We start from the raw sequence: 7,008 nt of genomic DNA, 5'->3' as shown, positions 1-7,008 counted from the left end.
GTTCCAGAAAGAAAATGTCAACTTCTTGGCCATCAAAGAGCAGGTATTTCCTAAAGGCAAATCACTTTTAACATGTTGCTCTAGAACTCAATAGAACTAATCATAGCCTTACTGGAAAAAAATTAAGCCTGGCCCTTGTGTGACTACCTTTATGAGGTCCCAGTGACGATGGCGTGCCTGAGGACCATCAGAGATGCAGGAGATGCACAGCCCCCTGGCTCATTCTTGGCCCAGCTCAATAATGAGCTTGATAACCCTGCAGGATTAGGGGCGTTTAATATCACCCATGAGGAGGAGAGGGAGAGGAGACGCAGAGGCCAGCTGGAGCAGACTAGGGAGGCGCTCTGGTCCCGGTTCAGGACGCAGGTACATTTGTTTTGGATGTTACATGTTGATCTAGTCTAGTACTATAAGTGTTAATCTAGTAAGTACTATAATAAGTCTGAGGAAATTAAAAAAAATACCAGATAGGCACTAAGGTAGCCATCCCAGTTGTGTTTTGGAGGAAACAACATGACATTCAGTTTTCATTGCAAAACCACTAAAGCTATCCAAACTCCAAAGCTATCCAAACTTGCAGTCTTCCACTAGTATTGTATGTTTATCCTCTATACAGGGCATTTCTGTAAAAGACTCCCAGCACTCAAACTAGTCTGTAATTTGTGCCATGTTTAGGTAATGGAGCCCTATCTGGATGGCCTCCAGGATAGCCTGGACAGAAGGTTCCAGAACCTGGACATCATGGGGGCATTTCATGTTCTGGGACCCCAAGCAGCCAAGGAGGATGATGCCGTCAACATTGCACATCTTACCTCCCTGTCTGCAAAATTCCTGCAGCAGTCTGGAGGAAATGTACCGGTACTGCAAGAATGGCCTTCTTATAAGCAGCATGTGCTGATTGGAGCATTCAAGGTAAAATCTGAAAGTCACAATTAATAGTTCTGCAGAAAGATAATTGAGGACCCCAGAATAATGTTGTCTCACTGTGTTATGTGTTTCAGAACATGGACCAGCTCACTATGATGGGTAAACTGTCATCCCAGCACGATGAATGGGGACAGCTCTACCCATGTCTGAGTCAGCTGGCTGCCATTGCCCTCACAGTTCCCATCTCCAGTGTGAACTGTGAGAGGGACTTTTCCACAATGAATAGGGTAATTTACTAAGTAATCTAAATCTGATATTGTTTGATTTCTCTCACCTTCCCACATACCACTTATCTTATTTTTGTCATTGTTTCTATTTGCAGGTGAAGACTGACCTGAGAAACAGACTGCAGGGGGACCATCTGGCCGCCTGCATGATACTGAGCATCAACGGGCCGCCAATAACCGAGTTCCCTTATGACAGAGCCTTAGAGCTCTTCTTCGAAAAGAAAAGAAAAATAAAGTGCTCTCAGCCAGGCTGCACACTTTGCCACTAAGGCCCCCCCCCTCCAAAAAAAGCATGACCCTCCCCTGTTTTTCCACCTAAGGAAAATCCACCTCTACCAGAAAACTGCATTACTTACTTTACTCATGTACAATTATTGTGATTATGTACCTTGCTGCAATGCTAATGTTGAAAACATTAGGACACAGGAATTGCACACTACCTGACTACTTGAGAAATACCTGAACACTTTCATTTTCATCTTGTTGAACTTTGCACAGCATGTTACACTATTGATTGCACTTTAATTCTGCTGTAGTGCGACTACCATCACTTATCACTTTATTCCTTATCATTACTTAATTTACTTATTTACTTGTGATTATTGTGATGATGGTATTGTTGTGATTATGTACCTTGCTGCAAAGCTAATGTTGAAGAACCACAGCCAAAGATTTGTATTATTGTGTACTGTAAAATAAATTCAGATTCTGATTCAAGATTTTTTTGTATCATTAAAATAATAATAGTTACAACAACCATAAAGCCTCCATAATGATAATGAAAAGAAGGGGAGACGATTTTTTTATTGACAACGGAATTACATGCTGGAAAAACATGCAGACACAGACAATAAGAGACACACGGGAGAAGTACAGGAAAACATTTTATTTTTTTGGGCCATCCTCGAGTTTTGGCTGAAATTACGTCGTTGTTTTGAGCGCGCGTGCGCGTTTCATGCGCGTGCACGCGAAAAAATCGCGAGCGCGCGGTCAGCACTACCCGCCACCATTGTAAAAATTCCTGGAGGAAACACTGGATGCCCTTTGCCTGCCCGACATCTACCAAACTATATGCTATCCCAAATTCAATCAGCTTGCGATATTTGCAAAAAAATATAATGAAATGCGCTCAGAGCCTCTCTCCACACGTCTGCCCTAGTCAGTCGTCATACCGGAAGTCTGAGGTTTTCACTCTTGATGATAATTAGTGTGTAATTATAATAATAATAATAATAATAACTTTAATTTCTATAGCGCCTTTCAAAAAACCCAAGGACGCTTTACAATTCTAAGGGAATGATCAGACAGACAAAACAGAAAACAAACAAAGCAAAACTGAAACATTGACTAGGGGCCAAAGGCCTTGGAGAACAGATGTGTTTTGAGGGCTAATTTGAAGGAGTCCAGGGTGGGGGCGTTGCGGATCACTATGGGGAGGGAGTTCCAGAGAGTAGGTGCGGCCACGCTGAAGGCTCTGTCTTCATTATTAGGTCTGTCCCATGCATGCCCTGATTTAGAATTGCGCTTTCAGTAAATGTAAAGTAGCGCCTCAGGTCTTTCCACAAAATAAGGACCAAGCTAGTAGGAGACCTAGGCTTGTTTAGTGATGTGTGCCCTCCTGTGGACAATTTGGAGAACAACAGATGACCTAACCCTAACCCTGGAGCCTCTGAGTGCCTCTTTATGGGATTCAGAGCTGTACTGAGTAAGCATAGAACGGAGAATGAGTCATTGGAGCTTGACTTGAAGCATCAGGTTGTCAGTTCGGCATAACTCAAGCATGCAAGCGTGACGCTCTAGCAATGGGCTTCAATACACTATTATGGGAGACTGATGTCATGCATTGTACTGTACAATGGGATTGTTCAAGGTTGGTGTCATACACTGTAAATGCCCTCCCAGTCATACACTGTAAATGCCTCTGTGTTGGTGTCATATACTGTAAATGCCCTCCCAGCCATAAAGCCACCCACCAAGCATGGTGTGAGTTGCCATGGGGATTAACTAGGGAATCATATTCAGGCGGCTCGGTTAACTTGTAACCTTTGTGTAACAGGACAAAACGTTCTTAAGTGTTCTAGACTATGAGGACATTATTTACATGCATACCGCCTCCTCTACACTTCGCTGCCTAGACTCTGTGTATCACAGTTCTCTACGCTTTATATCCAACTCATTGTCCCATACACATCACTGTGTACTTTATGATCTGGTTTCCTGGCCTTCGTTGCACCTAAGGAAACAGCATCACTGGTACATCTTTATTTAAAAATAAAAAGCCATACTGGGCAAACTATACATATCTATGTAATCTCATGTCACTCACCAACAGCTATGATTTTCGCTCCACTAGGTAGGGTGCTCTACTGGGTACCCAGGATTTGCTTGGAACTTGGCAGAGCAGATTTCTCTTATTTTGCGCCCTGGTCATGGAATAACCTCTAGAACACATTACAGCATAATAATCTTGTCTCCCTGGGAGAGTTCAAAGCTCTGTTTAAGAAATGTGTAACAGAAGAGTGCAATTGTTATTCATAAAATGGATTTTGCGATATTTATCTGTTGTCCCGTGTCTGTTTTTATTCTCCAATTGCGTAACCTTGTACTTGTACTGGTGTGCTATCTTGGCCAGGTCTCCCTTGAAAAAGAGATTTTAATCTCAAGGATTGGGGTTTAATCTCAAGGATTGGGGTTTAATCTCAAGGAGTGGGGTTTCACAATCCCACTGGAAACAGAGTTCACACTAGGGAAGGAGGTTCAGTAGCTTTGTCATTGTAAGAGTTAGACAGAGACACATGCTGAGGTAACAAAAACACATGTAACCATAGAAACAGACCAGATACACTGTTCCCCATGACGTACTTCCTTCAACATGGCAGCTCTGTTGACCCCTGACCCTGAATACTGAGTCTAGGGTTATCCTAATCCAATCCCCAAAACACAAACAAATAAACAAAACCAAAATACCTTTCCTACAGAAGAACACGACACTGAGATCCTCTAATCCTATCCCAAAACATCCAAAATATGTCCAAAAGATAAACAAGGGGCTATGCATGTGTGTGTGTGTGTGTGTGTGTGAGTGTGTCACTGTTTGAGGGGCTGGTGGACCGAAATTACGATGGGGGGGGGCTCCAATCACATCCCAAAAATCGCTGAAACATGTTTTCAAAATTCCAGGTGAACATCAGGGGATTGTGTCACTTTTTGAGGGGCTGAAAGACTGAGGCGTTGGGGTCCAGGGAGGAGGGACTGTTGTCCATGAACTTGGAGGAGTAATGTGGTGTGACTGGGCTGAGGCTACTGCTGTCTGTGCTGTAGGAGATACTTATTCTATTCCCACTCTATATATTCTGTTCCCACTGCGCGTAACCAGGGCGCAACTTCCACAGATAGCGAACACACACTGACACACAAATGAATCCTCAGACGCTGGAGTAAAGTTTAGTTCTTTTACTCAATCCTCAGAAACATGAGTGGTCGTTTAGTTATTTTGTAAAACTGTAAATAAACATAAGAGTACAATTACTGTAATGCTCAAAACTATACTGTTACACTTTCAACATCAACAGTATGTAGCCAACATATAATATCAATATAGCAATACAAATAGTTATACTTAAATAATATAAGCTATGTATTTATAAACATACATTATACATTGTAGTTAAACAAGAAAAGAAAAGGCAACTTACAAGCAAAGCCTTTTCCAGGGCAAGAATGTAAACAAAGAGATTCTCCGGAGCTTTTTCTCTCAACTAGCTGTTGCACGAGCTATCACGTCTGAACAGTGTGCTCACGTCATGTGACTAATGTTCGTCATGTGACTAATCAAAACCGAAACTGAATAAAGGCAGTAACAAATGTAATGTCATAAAATGTCCACTAGATGTCTCTAAAATGAAAACCTAAGAAACCATGACACTCCTGGTTAAATAAAAATTAAAAAAATAGATAGTTGTGATATTGACATATCCACAGAAAAGTCCTTTTAATTTTAGTTAATGGACCTTAAATAATCATGTTTGAAAGTGAATGCCCAAATCATCCCATATTCTCTGGAATGACTCAATAACTTTATTTAAATTACTTTGAGATGAATCGGGCATAATATTTGGGTCCATTGACTTTCATTATGTTATGGTAAAATAAATATACTATCAGTTAGAAGATGAACAGAACCAGAGTGTGGATTAAAGTCCTTGTCCATAGACTCCTTTCAGGGTAAGGAACCAAATATGTGATATTGTAATTTGGGTGTACTATCACTTAAAATTGAAGTCACATACAGTAGACTTAGTTTTGTGTCACGCTGCTCTAATTCGGTAGCAATGTCTTCCTTATAAACTCTGATAACAGTGGCATAGTGACGCTACAGTATGTGTCAGAGCCTTTTCCCAGGCTATTGTGTCAGTGTCGGTGCTGGGAAATCAGTTGAAGCGTCCTCCTTACGTGTGTAACACCCTGATCCACCTGGCCTGGGGAGTCACAACACAGGCCTGCAGGGGGGAGGCGGAGAGGAGGGGGGGCGCTCAGCCTTGCAATAACATGGTTTAAATATATCTGCCTTTGGAAAGCTGATACCCCCCCCCCACACACACACATACACACGCCCCCCACCCCTTTGCGTGTCTCTCGTCCCCCGGCTCAGGCTAGGAGCTCAACAGCAACCTGCTCTGGGGGTCTTATCACCAAATTCCACAGTTGGATCAGCCTTAAAAGGAAATTTTTACTCAAAATGTTTAAAATATTTCTAGAACAGTATATAATGAAAGAAATAATAATTTGGGGGTGAAATGCCCTTTTACAGGAGGACATTGCACTAAAGACTATCCTTGCCATGGACCTATAGGCATGCAGTAGCTTTTTCCAAATAGAGGACTATCTGTATGAGCTACATAATAGCATAGTTTTGTATCTGTACATCAGTGGAGGCTGGCGGAGGTAGAAATGGGAGGATGGGCCTGCTGTACATGGCTCTCTTCACAGCATTTCACCTACAGTACCTGTTGTTTGTTTGTATCCAACCCACCCTTGATCATCAACTCGACCTTTGAAGTTTGAACCTTCTAGGAAGCCGAAGAGCATCACACACAAGGTCCTACTGTGACAGCAGATGCAGGAGCGTAACAACCCAAGTTGGTGACTCAGGGCCTGATCTGAGGATGGGCTCATTGTAATGCATGGAATGGAATGAGGAATAGCATCAATGATATCGATGCTATTCACCAGCCTCCCCTGCTCAGGGGTTTGTTTGTGGTAGAAGTAGAATAAGAGATGGCTGGCACTGTTATTATGGCGTTGACAGGGTGCAGGGGTAGAAAAAGAGATGGCTGGCACTGTGATGTGGCTTTGAAAGGGCCCCGAGGTAAAGTAGGAGTTAGGCTGGCACTGTTGTGTGGCTTTGACAAGGCACAGGAGTAGAGTAGTTGGCTATGAAGGACCTGCCAAGGCACCAATGGTGGCCTTTAAGTTTCTTATCAGTATAGAGACACTTTGTCTGTTGATATGGTGAAAGAGCAACACAGGCACTGCTCATAATACAAGATGTTCACTGTATCCGAACCACTTGATGCCGTGTGACCCAACGTGCTGTTGGAATAGTGATTACTGCATGGAAAGAGATTATGAAACATGGGGCGGTGTAACCCCTATTTAAAGGGCCACTCGGTGGAGAATAAGATTGTTCCGTTAGCACTGTCTCCAAGGAAATGTTTGGCAAGTGAAGTTCCGAGTCACCACAGGAACAGGTGTGGGCCACGGTTACGTAAGAGGAGAGGAGAGGACACATGACATTCTAAGGGCAGTAAAAGAAGGGTGACCTCAGGGGTGACCTCTGCATCTCGTAACCTAA

The sequence above is a fragment of the Nansenia antarctica genome (genome assembly GCF_963989245.1).
Source record: "Nansenia antarctica genome assembly, chromosome: 4".
NCBI classification, from domain to species: domain Eukaryota; kingdom Metazoa; phylum Chordata; class Actinopteri; order Argentiniformes; family Microstomatidae; genus Nansenia; species Nansenia antarctica.
Note: the sequence above shows the minus strand (reverse complement) of the source record.